Source organism: Calliphora vicina, chromosome 2 (genome assembly GCF_958450345.1).
Source record: "Calliphora vicina chromosome 2, idCalVici1.1, whole genome shotgun sequence".
NCBI classification, from domain to species: domain Eukaryota; kingdom Metazoa; phylum Arthropoda; class Insecta; order Diptera; family Calliphoridae; genus Calliphora; species Calliphora vicina.
In genome coordinates, this window is record NC_088781.1 from 42,714,395 (window position 1) to 42,735,887 (window position 21,493).

The 21,493-nt window shown below is 28.9% G+C and overlaps 1 protein-coding gene across 1 annotated transcript in view; it reads left to right on the forward strand.

Annotated features, from left to right (window-relative positions):
• Positions 1 to 470: 470 nt before the first annotated feature.
• LOC135951855 (uncharacterized) overlaps positions 471 to 21,493 on the forward strand; it is an 87,928-nt gene continuing 66,905 nt past the window's right edge. The window contains exon 1 of the mRNA XM_065501590.1: positions 471 to 942. The gene's annotated coding sequence lies outside the window, so the exon portion shown is untranslated. The remainder of the gene's footprint in view (positions 943 to 21,493) is intronic.

The window sequence follows — 21,493 nt, forward strand, 5'->3', positions numbered from 1 at the left end:
AAACAACAACAATAGCAGCAGCAGCAAGTGAATAACAAAAAATACGTAAACATTATTTGCTACATCATTCTCAACATCATTATCATCATTGTCATCACTGAAATAAAATTATTTGTTGGGGAAGACGATGATGATGATGATGATGATTCTCAATTGTAAGAGTGTAATTTGTTGTTGTTTTTCATTTATTCATGCAAATGCTGTAAGACTTTGAGGCTGACGCTTAAGTGTTGCTGCTGAGCAACAATAACAACATGTAGCTGTGCAGCAGTGCTTTAACAGCAACATCATCATCATCTTTGGTTTTTATCAACATCACAGCAAAAACATTTAAAAACAAATAACAACTGCAGGCAACAGACATCAACATCAACGTTAAAGCCAACGTCTGAAACAACAACACCACTAAACGACAACTGTTGTTGTATGTATCCACACTGTTGGGTCTGGCAGAGCTTATGCTGACGACTGTTAGCAGCAGCAGCAGCTCGGTAACAGTAGCAGCACAAATGAATACAAACAAAACAAAACCAAAAAAAAAAAATTGTTTTTGAGAAATTCACATTTCAATTGCGAGCATTTTTAGTTACAAATCGATTTCATCAGGTTTGGTAGTGTTTTACGGTGTTTGTCGTTGTCGGCTCGCAACATATTCTTTTTTTCTTTCGTTTTGTGTGTTTTGAATTCAATAAAAGCGAACGAAATAAAAATTCAACATACAATAATAATAATAAATTAAAAAAACAACTAGAAATCAAATTAAAAAAAAAAACCAATTTCAAAACAAACAAGCACGAGATAATCTCGTGAAGCAAATAAAAACAACCATCAAAAAAATAAAAATAATGAATTTTAGTAAATTAAAAAAAAAAATCAAAATCAAAAATTAATTGAAAATTTACTACGTCATTAAGTTGATAAATTTAAAATAAAAAAAAAAATGTAGGTATTTTCCTCAAAAAAAAAAGAAAAATTATTTTTGGCGCTTTATTTTAGCGCTATGTTGTTATTGTTGTTGTCTCTCTGTATAGCTGGCTGTGTTTGTTACAAATGTGCGATTTTTCTTCAAGTGTCGTTTGAATTTCATTTCCTTCTTCCGCCGAAAACATACACACACATTCACTCTCACGTTATACTGTGTGGTTGTTGTTGTTTTTACTTGTTGGCCTTTGGTTTTGAAAAAAAAAAGTGTTAATGATATTGTATTTTCTAAATAATTAATTTCTAAAATTGCTGTGTTTTTTTTGTTGTTGCTGCCATTGTGGTTGGATTTTCTTTGTAATTTTAATGTTAAACAAATTACATACATATGGATTAAATAAAGAAAATAATAACAATAATTTTTGTTGGAAAATGTTTAAAATAAAAGTATGGAAAATTATGTCTATATTTGAACAACCTTTATAAAGAAAAATAGGCAATTTGTGTTTGAAGAATTAATGAAAATAAATTATTAAATAATAATAAAAAGTTACAACGAATAAAAATAATAATTTTATTATTTTGAAACAATAAGAATATTAAAAAAAAATCAAAATAAATATGTAAATACTTATAGTTAACAGAAATATATTAAATTTTCTTTTAATAATAAAAATAAAACATAAATACATATAAATTAAAACAAAAAAAAAATCATTTATAAAACAGTGCAAACACGTTTTTAAAACCCCCCACCCCAAAAAAAAATATTTAAGTACGAAAATTGTTTACAAAAATAAGAAAAATTTATTTTAAAAAATTAAAAAAAAAATCAAGTTAAACTAATTTTTAAAATTTCAAAAAATAAACTGAATTTTTTCATAATTTATAAATTTAAAAAAAGTTTTCAATATAAAAAAAATTTATAATTTAAAACATTCAAAAACAAACTGAATTTTTTTACAATTTTACAAATTTTAAATTAAAAAAATCTTGTCAATGTTACAACAAATAATCTAAACAATAAATTTACAAAATGTATTTTGAAAAATGTGCAGAAAATAAAAAAAAAATAATTATTTTAAAAACTAAAAATAAATAAAATCAAAATGGCCTCGAACTCGAATAAATCGAAATAATACAAAATAAATAGTGTAAATAAATATAAAAAAATATACCTATAATATTGGTTTTTGGCCGAGAACAAACCTAATATATATTTGCAAATTAGGCATTATACGGCCTAATCCAAAACAAATGTTCTTCTAATTTTTAATAATGGATTAATCCACCTGAAATCGGAAATAAGTTGGATTTAATATACCCGATTTCAATGATATATTTACCACAGTTATTCTCAATAGCAAGTAGTATATTTATAACTTCTTGATAATAAACAAGTAAGAGTGCTATATTCGGCTGTGCCGAATCTTATATACCCTTCACCAAATTCTACTTCAAAATTTTAAATATTTTTAGGTAAACAAAATTAATTTTTTTTTCCAGTTGTTTTTTTAATTTTTTGGAAAACATTTTTTTTCGATTGTTATTTTAATTTTTTTTTTAAATTTTAAAATTTTTTTTTTGTTTTTTTAAATTTTTTTTTGTGAAAAAAAATTCGGGTTAAAAATTTTTTTTTTCCGATTTTGACCCATTGTAGTTCCATCTTACTATGGTCTATATTCATCGTTGCAAATGTCTTTGAAATATCTATCATTAGATATCCATATCCAAAAATAGAGGTTGTCTTGGTTTTTTCCTCATATCTCAGCCATTTGTGGACCGATTTTGCTGATTTTAAATAGCAAAATTATCGAAAGCATTTCTGACAGAATTATTGAAGATTTGGATCCCGAAGATATCTGGGGTCTTCAGAAAATTTATTTCAACAGACAGACAGACAGACATGGCTTAATCGACTCCGCTATCTATAAGGATCCAGAATATATATACTTTATAGGGCCGGAAATGAAAAATGTAGAAATTACAAACGGAATGACAAACTTATATATTTTTACAAAAATGTAAAAATTTCTCATAACTAGGGGCATACTTTCATTCATTTATTATTGAAAAACAAGTAAGAAAGTATAGCCCACACTAAGTAAAAGAGCAAAGACATTTTTCTTTTAAAATTTGCCTTATATGGGGGCTATGACCAATTATGGACCGATTACCATGAAATTAGGTCGTGTGATTTATGTCTATATGAAAGTTTACGATTTATACACGTTAAAGTGATTTTCGGAAGCGGGTCTATATGGGAGCTATGACTAATTATGGGCCGATCGTTACAAAATTTGGTGACATGAATTTTGTATATATAAAACTTATTTGGAGCGCAATTTGTGGAGATACATTTATAAATTAAACATTTATGACCGATAAAGTCCAATTTCGGAAGGACATTTGTATGGGGGCTAGGTGAAATAATGGACCGATTTCAGCCAGATTCAATAGGTTTGGTCCATGGGCCGAAAAAATAATAAATAATCGACTCAGAAAGTGAAATAATCGACTCAGAAAGTGATTCTAAGTCGATCGGTATACTTTAAGGTGGGTGTTAGACTAATATTTTTGGGCGTTACAAACATCTGCACAAACGCATAATACCCTCCCCACTATGGTGGTGTAGGGTATAATTAGTGGCTAAAATATGATTAAAAAAAATCAAAATATGACCTAAAAATTCTAAAAATAAATATCATGCATTTATATTTTTGTGAAAAAAAACAAACATAAAAGAATTTACAATAGAATGCTCAATGCCCAAAAATTACACAACAGCTATTAGTTTTTCGTAGTTAAAATTATAACCTCCATTTTCTCAAGCTCTGGTTATTTTTTATTGTGACGATATACTGACAGTTCTCATACAAAAATTTATATTAATTGGAAGTATATCGTTGCGAAAAACGATAACGAGAGATTGAGAAAATGGGGGTTATTCTTATATCTGAGAAAACGACGAATATTTAAGGATTAATACTTAATTAACGCCTTTATCAAGTGACTAAGATTTTAAAAATCATCAAAATATTGATTATTCTCTCAAGTGGAATCCATTTTGTTCTCTCAATGGATTCTACCATATTCATTTTATCATAAATAGCTGCGAAGAGTGGTAACTGTATAGGTGAAGTTACAAGATATTTAGTTAGATAATCTCTTATAGAATGAAACTACAACGAAAAAAAAATACGAATATGCTAAAATTAATAAATTGTTGATACCTATTAAAATAAAATATGTATATAATTTTTGTTTGAAACCAAATGCTTTGAAATGATAATTTTCAATGTCTGATAGAGAAATGAATAAAACTTAGCCAAAATAAGCATTTTTACTGGAATTTAAGTTGAAAGCAAGTGGAACTTCTGAGGAGTAAATAAAGGATTTTAATATAAGTATTTGATATTGTTGAAAACACTATGACTTGAGGATTGATATTTTAGTAAAATTAAATAATTTTATAAAATTTTGGAACTTCATTTACCTTAAAAACTAAAAAAAATTATAATATGGTGATTTTCCACGAATAAAAATATAAAATTTGAATTAATGTAAAATTTTAACAATTAAAGATAACATAACAAAATTTGGAACCAATGTAGACTCAAATGTCCTTAAATCAATGGCATTACAATTTTTGAAATTTTTTATTTTCAAATACTGAAATTCCTAAAACGGGGAAAATGTGTTCCAAAAACTGAGTTTTTTTAGAAAAGTGCCTACTGTGAAGTTATTTACTGTATGATAGTAAAAACACTTAGTAGGTATTTAAGAAACATATGGGGTTATACAAATATAGAGCTTTTTCGTGGATTGGTGATTTGCCTTTTTTGAATTTTTTACTCAAACCGATTTTTTTTTTTTAAATTGGCCAAGTTTGGATTGGACTGGGGGGTAGTAAGTCCGTTTAAGTGAGTCAAGTTTTTCTTTACACGCTTTTGCATTAAGTTATCTTTTCGAATCATATAAAAATTATATATAGTCCCGAAGAAAATTTTTTTCTACAAAAGAAAAAATATATGGGCTTTTTTGGGGAAAAACCTTTTTACAAGTTCCAACTTTGGATGCGTATAACTTTTTATAGGGAAGAGATAACTGTTAGCAAGTTATTTTTTTTTTATTTAGAATTTTATCGCCAAAATAGCTGATATTTTAAAAATAAATTTCGACCCTCCGTAGGCCCGCCATATCTAAAAAACCATAAAAAGATCGAGCAAAAGTAATAAAAATAAATCAATAAACCTGAATATCTCTTCAACTAATAGAGATAACCTACACTTCAGCTCATTCGAATTATAAATGGATTTTTGGCGATTTTTTTAAAAAATTTTAGACCCGAGGTGACCAACTTTGAGGGGCTACGTACTTGCCCTCATTAGCGCTAGGAAGCTGAACAAAAGTAAATCAACTCGAAAACACCTCAGCTCGAACCATGTGAAATTTCGTAACAATATCTCCAATAGTTACCAAGATACCGAATTATTTCCAAAAAAAAAACGTTTTTAAACCACTCAACATACTTATGACTGTTCAAACAATATTCCGGGGAACATTTGTATGATGGCTATGTGAAATCATGGACCGATATTGCCCATTTTCAATACCTTATCCACACAGAGTATTTGTAGAATATTTGAGCCAGCTAGATTCTTTCCTTTGGACTCTATCATGTTTTCAACAGACAGACCGACGGACATAGCTAGATCGTCTTTGAATCATAGGAGGACCCAGAATATAATACACTAATGTGGGTCTGTGACAAATATTTTGATGTGTTACAAACGGAATGAAAAATCAATATATTGTTACGTTTTAACCTTTTCAAAACGCTGGTATATTTCCTTTAAATAAACCGGATACTTTTGATTACAAATAAAAGCCGTTTAGTAGTTTGAAAATTGTAACAACTCTTTATTTATTTAAAATGTACAACAACCACAGAATTAAAAAGTCACTCAATGTTTTTTTTTATACACGTTTATTAATTCTCAGAAATACAAACACTTTATAATTTACACGAATTCACTTGAAAAATACAGCACACTTTAAGGCACTCAGTTGATGTTTATTCGAATAGCGTCTCTGATAAACTCACTAACGACTGCAACCTCTGCCACTATTTATAACACTGCCATCTGCACTCTAGATTGCTCTTTAACTGTCAAAATTCGAATATTCTAGATCTTACTAATACATACGCCATCTGAGGTGTACTTTCTACAATGTTCTTTAACTGAATATTCGGATTCGAATATACGGTCGCAGCAAACAGCGTTGCCAACTTACGATCAATGATCAACCGAAAGCTTTTATTTAATATGCCCACAGAAATGTTACAGTTTGCTATTACAGCACTTTTATTTGAAAGCATTATGCTACTTTTAAATCTGCCTTTAAAATCGTTATATTTGAATTCAAGTACAATTTCGTAACAATATCCTAATTTTTTTTAATATTCAGACCATTAACATGAATCTTTTGGATGATATTTCTATAAAAAATCCTCAAACAACTTTTTTGACCATCAAAGGCAAAATATTATATTTTTATAAAAAAAACTTGAGAAAATATGCATTTTGAAGACAAATATAAGAAAATATTCTTTATCAATAAAATATGCCCTAACAAATCAATGCCATTTTACAGCAAAATGTAGTCTACATGGTATTTGGACGATCGAAAAAAACATGCATTTGTATATAAGTCCCCCCCCTCAACTTTAAACTACACAATGTTCAACTTCAATTTAGGTTTCGTTTTGAAGACATACATATCTCTCATTTTCTGCAACAACGTCATATGTTTAGAAAAAAAAATATCGGTTTAAAAACTAAAAAAGCTTTTTCTGAAAAATTAAATTTTTTGAGTTATAACGACGTTGCAGCAAATGAGAAAATAAATTGTGGAGATCTGGCATCATTTTTAAAAAACTTTTTTTCATTTCTTTTTAAAAGCTTTTATTCTTATGGTTTTTGCGCAAAATCGAAGGATTTAGTTTTGTATATATATATAACCAAATAATAATTAATAATGTTGGGTTTCTTAGGTAGCTGAGTTAACCAACTCACCTACCCAATAAACCATCTCTATTTTGTACGTCATAAGAGGTCACGAGTTCAAATCCCAGCTGATGCTTTATTTAAAAAAATAAACAATGCTAAAATTTAATTTTTATTAAATTAAAGTTCTTACATATAAACCATAGTTAATAGGATTTTATAATTGAAATGATTTTATAATTGAAATATTTTTTAAAATCATAACTGACTCCATATTTTTGTCATTAGTGAAAAACTTTTTGTTTAACAATATAATTAAATTAATTAAACATGTTAAAATTTTGCACTATTACAAAAATACTTGTACAAATCTTATAGTCAATCAATGATCAACTAATAATTACACTATGCAACAAATGGAGACTTTTGGAAAAACACAAGATCATGACAGTATAGGTTCGACTCTACTACCAAAGGGTAGTACAACCCTATACTCAGTTTGCCCATTTTGGTGACCGATTTTTTTTTATGGGCCCCCAAAGTTTCTGAAAATCAGTGGGGCCTCTAAAAAAGGTGTCATCAGGTTTTGGTTAACAGCTAATTCAGACTTTGTGCTACGGCTTAACTTTATATGGCAATAATATAGCTAAGAGTCCGCCAAATAAATTTTGTTAAAATTTGTTTCCAAAAAATAGCTTTTTCGTGCACTTTTGTTGAAAAAATATAGGAAGAAAATTTTTTTTTTTTACTTTTTTTAGAATAACTTCCAGGGACTCCTAATTTTTCAATAACAATATCTCGCAAAGTTGTAGCTACGGTAAATTTGAATAACTCTTGTGAACATATCAATGCATTCTGAATGTGTCTAGTCACTCTACATAGCACATAAAGATCACTTTGTACCTTAACAATTTTCGTTTTTCCTATTTTTTGACGCTAAAACAAAGATTTTTTTGTAAAAATAGTATTATCAAGTCCACACTTCTATGTTGTGCTGTATTATTTACTCGGCTGAGGTGTTCGGAATGGGGATCAGTGGGTGGACCTTCAATGTCACACATTTATAAAAAAATTACCAAAAAGTCATTTATGATCCGAATGAGCTGCAATTTCAAATATAGATAGACCTTGAGAAGGTCTACAAAAAATATGATTTTATCTGTAGTTATCTCTTTTAGTTCAAGAGATATTTGGGTTTAATATTTTTTTAAATTTTGCCCGATCTTTTTTTCGTATTTTAAATTTGATGGGCCTACGAAAGGTCGAAATTTGTTTTTTTATATATGACGTATATTTGCGATAAAATTCTAAAGAAAATAAAACAAATCTGATAACAATTATTTCGTCCCTATAAAAAGTTACACGCATCCAAAGTTGAAGCATCTTTTTATATATTTCAACTTTGTATGCGTGTGTTTTTTAAGTTTTTTCCCAAAAAAGTCCCCATATTTTTTCTTTTATAAAAAACTAATTTTCTTCGGGACTATATAAATTTTTTTATGATCTGGAAAGAGAACTTAATGCAAAAACATATAAGGTAAAACTTGACTAACTTAAGCGGACATTGTACCCCCCAGCCCTATCCAAACTTGGGCAATTTTGAAAAAAAAAAATTAGGTTTGAGTAAAAAATTCTAAAAACGCAAAACACCGACCCTCAAAAGCTCATCACATTTGTATAGCCCCATATGTTGTTTATATACATACAGAACGTTTTTACTATCATGCTGTAAATAACGTCAAAGTGGGCTATTTTCTAAAAAAAACTTCGTTTTTGGAACAAATTTTCGCCGTTTCAGGAATTTCGGTGTTTAAAAACAAAGAATGGCAACATTAGTGATGCCATTGACTTACGAATATTTAGGTCTATATTACTTCCAAATTTTATTGTGATGTCTGTAACTGTTCAAATTTTACATTAATTCAAAGTTTTTATTTTTCTTGATGGAAAATCACCATTTTAAAATATTATTAGTTTTTAAGGTAAATGACGTCACAAAATTATTCATTTCACTAAAATGTCAATCTTTAAGTCATAAGGTTTCCACCGATATCAAAAACTTATATAAAAAGCTTATATTTACACTTCAGAAGTTCCACAAACCTTGCCCACTTTCAAAAATTTTAAAGTTTTTTCATATCTTGCATCAAGCCGGTCTTGCATGATCAAGATTGGATAAAGTTATGCGCCCGGATCATACCGATAATGATTTGCCCATTCTTCGTTATTCCAGCACAATAGAGAAGTATACACTCGAACATACATTTTTAACAAAAAATTATTGTTTTAGAGTCAAAAATTAGTAAAAAAACTACAAATTTTAAGCTACAAAGTGATTTTTGACAGCTATTTAGAATACCTAGGTATGTTCGGATTGCATTGATATGTTCACGAGAGTTATTCAAATTTACCGTAGCTACAACTTTGCGGGATATTGTTATTGAAAAATTAGGAGTCCCTGGAAGTTATTCTAAAAAAAGTAAAAAAAAAAAATTTTCTTCCTATATTTTTTCAACAAAAGTGCACGAAAAAGCTATTTTTTGGAAACAAATTTTAACAAAATTTATTTGGCGGACTCTTAGCTATATTATTGCCATATAAAGTTAAGCCGTAGCACAAAGTCTGAATTAGCTGTTAACCAAAACCTGATGACACCTTTTTTAGAGGCCCCACTGATTTTCAGAAACTTTGGGGGCCCATAAAAAAAAATCGGTCACCAAAATGGGCAAACTGAGTATAGGGTTTTACTACCCTTTGGTAGTAGAGTCGAATCTATACTGTCATGATCGTGTGTTTTTTTCACTGTTGCACTGTGTTATCGGTGCAGTGGAAAATTTGTTAACAAGTTTTACAAAAAATAATAAAAAATAATTACAAAGAAAGCTCAATTTTTAATGGAAAAATTAAAATCAAACTTGTGTTGATAATAAAATAACAAACTAAAATATATGAAATACATAATATGTATAATAAATATAAAATAAGTGATAAATAATCAATAATTTTTAAAAGATCATAAAGTGCGATAGATAAATAACAAAAAAAGTGAGGAAAATGTGTAATAATGATAAAATTTAATATGAACTTTGAACTGTCATTAGCATCATGACAGATAGTAGTTGCAAATAACTTGTAATTGTATGATCAAAAATACATATTTCATGTCAAGTGAACCAACTTTTGAAATCGATGTCTTCCGATCGGGATGAAATTTGCACCAAGATTAGCTCTATTGGATAGTAACTCAGACACAATTTTTCAACAACATCGGTCGAGAACTCTGAGTTATAGGGGGTAAAATTTTGACAATTTGGTCAAACAGGGGTTTTTTCTTATCCATGTAACTTATTACCTATTGTTCTTAGCAAAATGTGTCCCAAATAGTATAGATAGCTATTTCTTCGATCTTTCGAAAAAAAATATTTAAAAAAAAAATAAAAAATTTTTAATATTTTTTTTCCGAAATCAAAAACTTTTTTGACTTTTTTTTAAAATTTTTTCTCTTTTTTTTTTTTTCTTAAAATAAAGTTTAGATATTTTCCTTGAACACCTACTTGGTCGCTTAGTGGGATGCGAGTGGGATATCTATCAAAATAAATATTTTGTAACTCAAAACATAAAATTTTTGACTTTTTTTGCAAAATCAAAAACTTTGTTGACTTTTTTTTTCAAAATGGACCCTTTTTTAATCATTTTTTTTAGGTCAAACAAAAGCTTAGATATTATCCTTGAAGACCCTTTTGGTCGCTTAGTGGGATGCGAGTGGGATATCTATCAAAATAAATATTTTTTAACTCAAGACTTACAATTTTTGACTTTTTTTTTTGCAAATACGATTTTTTTTCCAAATGGGCCCTTTTTTTAAAATTTTTTTTGTAGTCAAAAGAAAGCTTAGGTCCATTCCTTTAAGATATTTTTAGTCCCTTAGTGGGATGCGAGTGGGATATCTAGCTTTCTTTTGAGCAAAAAAAAAATTAAAAAAGGGCCCATATTGGAAAAAAATTTTGATTTTGCAAAAAAAAATTAAAAAATTGTATGTCTTGCGTTACAAAATATTTATTTTGATAGATATCCCACTCGCATCCCACTAAGGGACTAAATGGACCTAAGCTTTCTTTTGACTACAAAAAAAATTTTAAAAAAGGGCCCATTTGGAAAAAAATCGTATTTGCAAAAAAAAAAGTCAAAAATTGTAAGTCTTGAGTTAAAAAATATTTATTTTGATAGATATCCCACTCGCATCCCACTAAGCGACCAAAAGGGTCTTCAAGGATAATATCTAAGCTTTTGTTTGACCTAAAAAAAAAGATTAAAAAAGGGTCCATTTTGAAAAAAAAAGTCAACAAAGTTTTTGATTTTGCAAAAAAAGTCAAAAATTTTATGTTTTGAGTTACAAAATATTTATTTTGATAGATATCCCACTCGCATCCCACTAAGCGACCAAGTAGGTGTTCAAGGAAAATATCTAAACTTTATTTTAAGAAAAAAAAAAAAAAAAAAAAAAAAAAAAAGAGAAAAAATTTAAAAAAAAAGTCAAAAAAGTTTTTGATTTCGGAAAAAAAATATTAAAAATTTTTTATTTTTTTTTTAAATATTTTTTTTCGAAAGATCGAAGAAATAGCTATCTATACTATTTGGGACACATTTTGCTAAGAACAATAGGTAATAAGTTACATGGATAAGAAAAAACCCCTGTTTGACCAAATTGTCAAAATTTTACCCCCTATAACTCAGAGAGTTCTCGACCGATGTTGTTGAAAAATTGTGTCTGAGTTACTATCCAATAGAGCTAACCTTGGTGCAAATTTCATCCCGATCGGAAGACATCGATTTCAAAAGTTGGTTCACTTGACATGAAATGCCCCATATATATTTTTTATTAATATTGAGTAGAATGTCAATTTTTTTTTTTTTTTTCTTAAATTCATTTATTTGCAATCTATTTCACAAGAAATATTAGGCAAAACTTATAATAAATAAATTACAATAACTTATTTTATTAAGCTCCAGTGAGCTTAATAAAAGAATGTCAAATTTGGAATAATCATTTCAAATTGAATTATGTGGTGTGTATTAGGATGACACTTATTTTGCTACAAATTTTACCACATTTTATTTAAAATTTTCCAATAAAATTTTAAAATTAATGGCGTTTTATTTTCTGGCATAAATGATGCCTTTATTCTTCCTTTTACCCTTTTCTGTGTTCTTTTCTAAAACGAATGTAGTTTGGTAAAGGTATAATGTGTTCTTTTCAAATAATGTTGCCCTAAAACCCCGAAGATATGCTACACGTTTCACCCTCAATTTTATCAAACTTTTAAAATAAAATTGCATAAAAGGTAATGGTTTCTGTTCTATTGTGATCGTTAAAAATGTAAAACATTATGAGGGTATGGGTAACTTTTAATAAATGGTACAAAATATGTTGGCAACATTTTGTGTCAGAAAAGAAAACGCCATAAATGTTGAAAATAAAAAATCTTATTAAAAATAGTTTTTGTATTTCATTTAATGTAAAAAAAATTTTCCATCGCATCTTGATACCTAAACCAAATCATAAAATTACATACATATCTCAAATCCAAAATGTTACATTTTCAAAAACATTTTTTAAAGGAAATTTAAAAAAAATTAAAAATAAACTTTTCGATTCTAATAAACACTACATAAGGATTAAAACTGCACATTTTAACGGTTGTCCCTATTACGGGTTAGCGTCTGAACCGATTTGAAATTGGCGGATTTGAACTGGGGCTGTTTAGAAGCCTTACATCACGTTTATATTGCGAGCCGCTTGTTACAAGATCCGACGCCCGCTTCAAGCCGCCTCTAGCATGAGGGACAGTCGCTGGTAGTTGTTGGCTATTGGTTATTTGAAGGCGCCTTGACTTTCCAAGTATCATAGGCACTCAGAACTTGCTAAGAGTCCGGCGCCACACAGTGGTATGAGAATAAAAAAAAGAGGGAAATAAATCTGTAACTTCTAAACCCTTACGCCGATTTGAATGAAATTTCAAATCGTCGAGTTTAAGTTTTGAATTTGGACCTCATGGCCCAACCAGGAGCGGAATCACGGGTTCCCAAAGTAGGACACCTCGGGTATGTTCAATTTTTAAAATGATCCTATTTCTTCGTTTGTGTTCCGATTTAAAAAAAATTACACATACAGAATCTCCTCGTCGAGCACTACATAAAACCTCGTCGTAGCTATCAATTATCTCTTATAGCTTAGGAGATATTCGAATTTGAAAATTTAATTTTCAAAATTTTTACCCACCCTACACCAGTTTTTTGGTGACCGCGGTTCCAAATATTCTCCGATTTTATCTTTTTTTTATAGGATTAACAAATAAAGAAAGAAGTGTTTAAAAATCATGACTGAGTCCAAAGTTACATGCATTTGAATATAAAAAAATTAAAAAATGCGATTTTTCGCAATTTTTTTTGGGAAAAAAGTACTTTTATTCTTTTTAAGTTATCTAAAAATTTTCTAAGAGGATGTATAATGAAAAGCTAACTTTACGCCAAATATTTTAAATGAAATAAACATTTATAATTTTTGATACCGACGGGATCAGGTCCATTCAAAAAATGCCTATTTTTTATGTAAAATTCAACATTAGGGCAAAAATTTTCAAATCGCATACTCGATATCAAAATATAGTAACCCATTTTAGATGGCCCAATAAGTTCTTAATTATTTTGTAAAGGGTTCCGATAACCCCGCGCCTATTATGGATATTATAGCCAAAAAACCAAAAAATACCAATTTTGGGATTTTTTTGGGAATTGCGGGATACTTAATAACAAATTTCAAAACTTGTTTTTATTTTTCCATTTTAAATAGAAAAATCTACATAACTGTGAAATTTCATTAAAAAATATTCATAAATAAAAATTTTATTTAAATTTGAAAAATTTGTATCTATGCAAAATTCAATAAAAAGCATTTATTGTCATAGTTTTCAAAAAAGTATTCCATGAATTTTTTAATTGTCAAAAGTTATATACATTTTTGAAAAGTAGACAAAATCCTCTATCCATTGATATATAACATGTCTGCCTTATGTTTTTTACGTGTCAAATAAATTAGGGAAAACCTGTGTTTCTGTTCTGGAGGATTTGGAGGAAATTTTTTTTGATCACAAATTTGCTCAAATTGTTTATAATATTTAATTTTTGATTACTTCTTTGGATTGCTAATATACGATTTCGTAATTTTAAATTTCTAACCCATTTATAGCTGAAGTAAAAATTGCCAAAGATATTAAAGATATCAAAGATACTTAGTTCTTGAGCGCATGCATATCTATGCAATCGTTATGGAACGATTCTAGAATCTGTTCTCTCAAATCAATGATTTTTACTTGAAATTGTCACCCTCAGAACTAGTTCTACGGAAGCGATATATAACACCTTAAGAACGGATCTAGAACTAGTTCTTCAATCATTGTTATATCCTACACCACAATAGTGGGGAGGGTATTGTGCATTTGTGCTGACCAAATTTCATGGCGAACGGTCTATAATTGGTCGTAGCATAGATGTAGGGTATTATATGGTCAGACTTGACCTACTACTTTCTATCCTGTTGTTTTTTTTTCGAAATTGTCATACTTGGAACTAGTAGTTCTGGGAACCAGATAAGGAAATTTTTATTTCTTTCATTAAATTACAATTACAAAATGCTTTCTTATCAATTCTTGGATCTATTTAACCTAGGCTGCATTTGTTTTATTAAAAGACCACGTTGAATCATCATAAAAAATATTTTGAAAAAGAATCAATGTCAATTTTTTTCTATGAATAGTCTGGTTTAGTGCTCCTTTTAATAATTAAAATATATCAATCAACATTAAGAAGTTAATCAACTCCTTTAACACATAAAAAATTAAGCCGAAAAATTGCAAAAGAAAAAGTGGATAAAAATCGAAAAAGAAACAAGTAAGAATGCCTTTCCAATATCGTTAAAAAGGTCTTTGAAATACCTTTCATTTGATATACATTTGGTTTATTTACATAACTTAGTATTGAAGATATGTATATTCAAAAATATTGAGCAAAAATCGTGATAGTCGTGGTTTTTTGCTAATATCACAGTCATTTATGAATTGATTTAGCGGATTTTAAATACCAAAATTCTTGAATGTATAACTGATATACGAACCCGGTCCGGGGTCTATAAAATATCTGTGGTTTTTAGAAATTTGATTTCTACTAACATACAGACATTAGGGTGGTTCAAATTTTTTACGACAAAGGCGCATCGGGATTCTTGTTTTATGGGTCATTCCAAAAAACTTTGGCGAACAAGTCATAGTTTATTTTTGTACATAAAATACTGTAGTACAAATTTTATTCAGGTTGTTATGTTATTAGTTATTTAGTGTCTTGAACTGGGCTTTTAAAATTACATATTTATAATTAATTTAAAAGAGAATTCCGAACTGCCCATATTTAAGTATTTGCAACTGTAATTAAAGTAATAATGTTACCCATTAGTTTATTATGATCTTGCTAACTATTTAAATGGTTTATGTCTGGACTTAGTAACATTGCCATATTTTCAAAAATTAAAGGATATTAACTTAAGTAATAATGTAAATACTTAAATAGTTGAGCTTTCAAGGGCTTCAGTGGTGTAGTATATGAAAACAAAGACTTGTAACCCGAAGATCTTGGGTTCAATGCTCAGCTCAGTCCTTTAAAATCGTTGCTATTTTATATTTCTATTATTTTAATTTAAATGATTTGAAAAAACTCTTGGTAATCATATAATAAATAAACTATTTATTTCTTATTTTTTGGAATTTAAATTGCATTTGCATAAAATTTAAAATATTTCCAAATGAAAAAAACGGTTTATATTAAAAGAACATTGACATTTTGCAAAATATTTAACATTTATTTTTGTCAAAATAATTTTATAACCATAAAATTAGCAAATCAAAATCAACTTTCATCAATAATTATATTTAAACAAAAATGGTGCGTATGTTAACAAAAATAAATAAAATTTAGCAAGAAATGATATAAAAAAAAAACAAATAAATTTACATTGACGTCAATATTTTATAAAGAGAGTTATTTAGATAAAGAGAGATTCAAATAATAAATTAACTATTGATTTTAATTAATTGTTTAAACTTAAATGGAATTTAGTTATAAATAGAAATTTATTTATATAAAGGTATTTACAAAAACAACATAATAATAATAAGATAAGGAGAAATTTACACACTTTAAAGATATTTGGATTTTAGTGATGGCAAGAGAAAATCTAGCTAGCAATTCAATCAATTAATAGAATGTTTTCAGATGTTAAAGGCGCCATCTATATTTGGAATTTGTTAAACTCCCTAAAAACAAACATTTACTGTAATCTGTTTTATAAAAAGATAGAATCTCATTAAATCCCTATTACATTCTCTTAAATAAAAAGCAGAGAAAGTCTCTTGCATTACACAGATCAAGGCTTAACTAACCACTATATAGATTTGATGCATCATGGATACCTATGTACATATAAAAATGGTAAAATTTTTCAATTCTATGGATAGATTTGTTTTTTAAACATTTTTAAGTAAAATTATAAATTTTGTTAGACGTTTCTACACATAATTAATGATAACTAAAAAATGGTTATTACGATATTATTAAAATAAACTTAGAAATGTTGAGATTTACATAACCTTTAATCCGTTTATATATTGCTTTTTAATCGGCTCAGTAGTTTCGGAGTTATAATAACAAATTGAAGAAAAAAACATATTTTTACGTGAAAATAGCTAATTTTTGTTTTTTAAAAAATTCATAAAAAATTGAAAACGGCAGAAATTGTTCATGTTTATTACTTTATCGCAAATCCACATATAATAGCAACAAAATGAGATATCGATCATAAAAATCGATGGATTCTTTTCCAATTTATGAAAAATGAAGTGAATTCGCTCATTTTCACAAAATTTTACTTTTCTGTTCTGTATTGATGCAAACTAATAGTAGTTGGACAGGACAAGGTCTAGACTATATCAAGGGTGAGGTAAAACATCCCAACCACTTCATTCTAAATACTTTTTAACAGGTATTGCAACATGTGTCCTAGCGTTGGCATGATGGAATATTACGGTTTCATGTCTGGCTGCATATTCTATGCGTTTTTCTGCCAATATTCGCTTCAAACGTATCAGAGTCATTTGGTACAGGTTCCTTGTGATGGTCTGGTTAGATTTCAGTAGCTCATAATACCCACCAAACATAGAGCAATACCTTAGGTTTTTTGTCGCTTCGGCTGATTGGCTGGGCTCCACAACCGATATCTTACGCTTCGGGTTATCGTAATGGATCCATTTATCATCGCAAGAAATGATTCGGTGTAAAAATTATTTTCTTTTAAGCGTTCAAGCATCATTTCGGAGTTTTGCTTTAGGATGAATCCTGCTGCTCGGAATTGTTTTGAAATTGCCGCTTGAGTAGCTCCCAATGATTTTGCAAGCTCTTGTTAAGTTTGACAACAATCTTCATGGAGTAATGCCTCTGATTCTTGGTCTTCAAACTTTTTTGGCTGGCCTGGGCGATGTTTGTCTTCCTTCTCAAAATCACCACATCTGCTTTGGAGAACAATCGGCGTGCTTCAGCGGTATTTTTTTTTTTAAATTCTGAAATAAATTCTGAATATTAGCTTAACAGTTCTGAAATCTCTGAACTCATAGCTTTCGGCCCTATCAGGACTAGATCTAGCACAATTCCAAAATTTATTTTTTTTTCCAAAATATGCCCCTTTTAACAAAATGTAAAATTTCACTATTTTAAAAATCATATAACTTCGATCCGAAATAAATTATGAATATAAGCTTAACAGTTCTGAAATCTTTGAAGTGATGGCTTTCCATCCTATTAGGACTACATCTAGCTTAATTCCAAAATGTACCTATTTTTTTCGAAATATCCATGTGCCCCTTTTAACAAAATGTGAAATTTAAATAAATAAATGAGTTAACTTCACACACATAGTGATATTAATGTTCCATTAAATCCCTTTAAAACTCTCTTAAATTAAAGGCAAAGAAAGTCTCTTATACTTAAAATGATTATGTATTTCCAAAACATAGATTATTTAATTGTTTTCATACAATCTTAAAAATTATGCCTAATCATTCAATTAATATGTTTTTATTGTAATACACTAAGTCAAAAATTATCTCAAGTTCAAACAAATCTATAAAAAAACCAATTATGAATGACTAAATTGTTAAACAAAACAAAAAACCCCTTTACTAATTTGTTTGTTTTATTACAAACTTTTGTTTTTTTTATCAAGATTTCATTAAATTCTTTATAATTTAATAAAACAACCAACACACGCCACTGCCTTATCAAAAATTATTAAAAAAAAAAAATAAAAACAAAACAAACAAATTAAATATTAAATTTAGTTCATTTAAAAATAACTGACAAATCGTTGATGATTATTTTGAAATGTTTTGTATTAGTTGTGTTAGTTAGTTAATATTTAGTGGCGTTGGCGTTGATTTTACCTTAATATTATATTGTAGGTATATATTTTTTCCATATTTTTTTGTAAACAAACAAGTCCCCATCATTATTTCACTATCAAAATCGTTTGAATGGTCATTGGCCAATGTGATAGTGGCCTATTGGCAAAATATATTGTATATGTTTTTTTGAGGAAACAAACAAAGGTTTCGTAATTTTTTTTTTATTTTTTTTGTTACGTTCAATGACTTGATTTATCTCACATTTTTTAGTTTTTATTTCATTTATAAAAATAGCAAACAAATGATTAGACACTGTACTATTTTTAAGCCTTCCAAATGAATAAATAAAACAAATTTCACAACATTTTAAAGGCAAAAAAATAAAAACAAACAAGTTACAAACTCATGCAAACATTGTATAGTTTTAAGAATTTTACCAATTAATGTTAAGGTATGAATTCATTGAGTTGGAAAAATTATATCATTAATATTATCCAATTTAGGCAGAGCTCAGCTACAATGAGGCAATATCGATATAACAGTTACTGCTTGATCAGTCTAATTTTCAAAGAAGTAAACCACAATAGGCTTGCTAAGTAGCCAAAATGTTTAAGACAAATTTTTGATTTTTTTTTAATTTTAAAGTCAAGACATGTCAAAGTAATTTGCTGCTATCATGCCGAGTTATGTAGCAGCAATAACTGCTACTGCTTTTGACCAGCCTCTTTTTCGAAGTAGTATGTTTCAATGATATCTCCAGCCCAAAATTCTCACCAAACAGTGGCACCTTGACATGTATACATTTGTTTATCGACATTAACATGTGGCTTCTCGGAACACCAAATTCAATATTTTGTTTTATAAGGGCTGATTTAAAAGTAGCATAATGCTTTCAAATAACAGTGCTGTAATAGCAAACTGTAACATATCTGTGGGCATTATTAAATAAAAGCTTTCAGTTGATTTGATCGTAAGTTGGTAACGCTGTATTCGAATTCGAATATTCAGTTAAAGAACATTGTAGAAAGTACACCACAGATGGCGTATGTATTAGTAAGATCTAGAATATTCGAATTTTGACAGTTAAAGAACAATCTGGAGTGCAGATGGCAGTGTTATAAATAGTGGCAGAGGTTGCAGTCGTGAATTAGTTTTATCAGAGATGCTTTTCGAATAAACATCAACTGAGTGCCTGAAAGTGTGTTGTGTTTTTCAAGTAAATTCGTGTACATTATAAATTGTGTCTGTATTTCTGCGAATTTACAAACGTGTAGAAAAAACATTGAGTGAATATTTAATTCTGTTGTTGTTGTACATTTGAATAAATAAAGAGTTGTTACCATTTTCAAACTACTTTATTTGCAATCAAAAGTATCCGTTTTATTTAAAGGAAATAAACCAGCGTTTTAAAAAGGTTAAAACGTAACAGTATATATAAATCGTAAATGAATCAAGTAAGACGTATATATTCTGCAGTGGCTTTCCAATCAGCTTATTAAAGCCTTTGAAATACCTTTCATTTGATATATCTTTTATTTTTAATAATAACAAAGTTTTTTTTACTTCGAAAATTTCGAATTTTGTATCAACAAAGCTTCATATGCTAGAAGTTTTGCTTTACTTCTTTAATTTGATAAAAGAGTACCTACCGGTGAAGCATGCCGATTGCTCACCACAGCTTATGGTGAATGTGTTCTATCAATTTCAACGTGCGAGAGATGGTTTGTTCGGTTCAGAAGTGGTGATTTTGAGACGGAAGACAAAGATCGCCCAGGCCAGTCATAACAAGTTTGAAGACCAAGAATTGAGGGCATTACTCAATGAGGATTATTGTAAAACTCAACAACAGCTTGCAAAATCATTGGTAGCTACTCAAGCAGCAATTTCGAGCAGCAGGATTCATCCAAAAGTAGTGAAATTGGGTACCCTATGAATTGAAGCTGAGAGAGACCTTGAAAGTCGATTTTGTATGTCTGAAATGCTGCTTCAACGCTATAAAAGAAAATAATTTTTGGACCGAATTATTACTTGCGATGAAAAATGGATGCATTACGATAACCCAAAGCGAAAGAGATCGAATTTGAAGCCCGGCCAACCAGCCGAATCGACACCAAAGCCAAATATCCATGGCACTAAGGTAATGCACTGTATTTGATGGGACCAAAAGAGTAGATAAGAGCTGGCCAGACCATCACAGTGAACCTGTACGGAATACAACTGATTCGTTTAAACAGATCATTGGCCAAAAAACGCCCTGAATAAATTGAGATGAAATTGTAATATTTCATCATGACAACACTCGGCCACATCTTGCAATACCTGTTAAAAACTATTTAAAATGAAGTGGTTGAGAAGCCCCGTCTGACTACTATTTGTTTCGGTCGAATCAGAACGCTCTCTCTGGGATACGCTTCACTTTGGAACTGAGTATTAAATATTGGCTTGATTCATTCTAGGCCTCAAAAGATGAGCAGTTCTTTTGGCTCGGAATCAAGGATTTCTGTAGTGCAGTAATTGGATGCAAAGACTTGTAACCTGAAGATCTTGGGTTTAATGCCCACCACCCTTACCTCAGACCCTATAGATTTCAATGGCTTCGGTAGAGCAGTAATTGGATACAAGAACTTGTACTCAGTAGATCTTGGGTTCAATGCCCACCTCCCTCGCCTTTGTTCTTTAATATTTTCTTTTTTATATTTCTTTATTATTATTTAAAAAATTATCGTTAATTTAAATTAAAAGATTAAGGAAATGATTCTGAAACACGATCGGAAAACTATTTTCAATTTTTTTTTTAAGAAAATTCTGAGTTTTCAATAAATTTAATTTCTAAATAAACTATTTAACGGGAACTAATATCAAAAAGTGCTTCGATTTCATGATAAGTCTCATGATAATTATGTATTATCCGGGGAGTTATTTTGTAATTTGTTTCGAAAAGATAATCGTTCGAATTTATAAAACGTTTGCTTTTGAATCGAATTACACAGTAACCTTACAGATATCGCACAGGAACGAGGTTTCTGCTCATAAATCGATTTGGAATGACTAACTCCATCA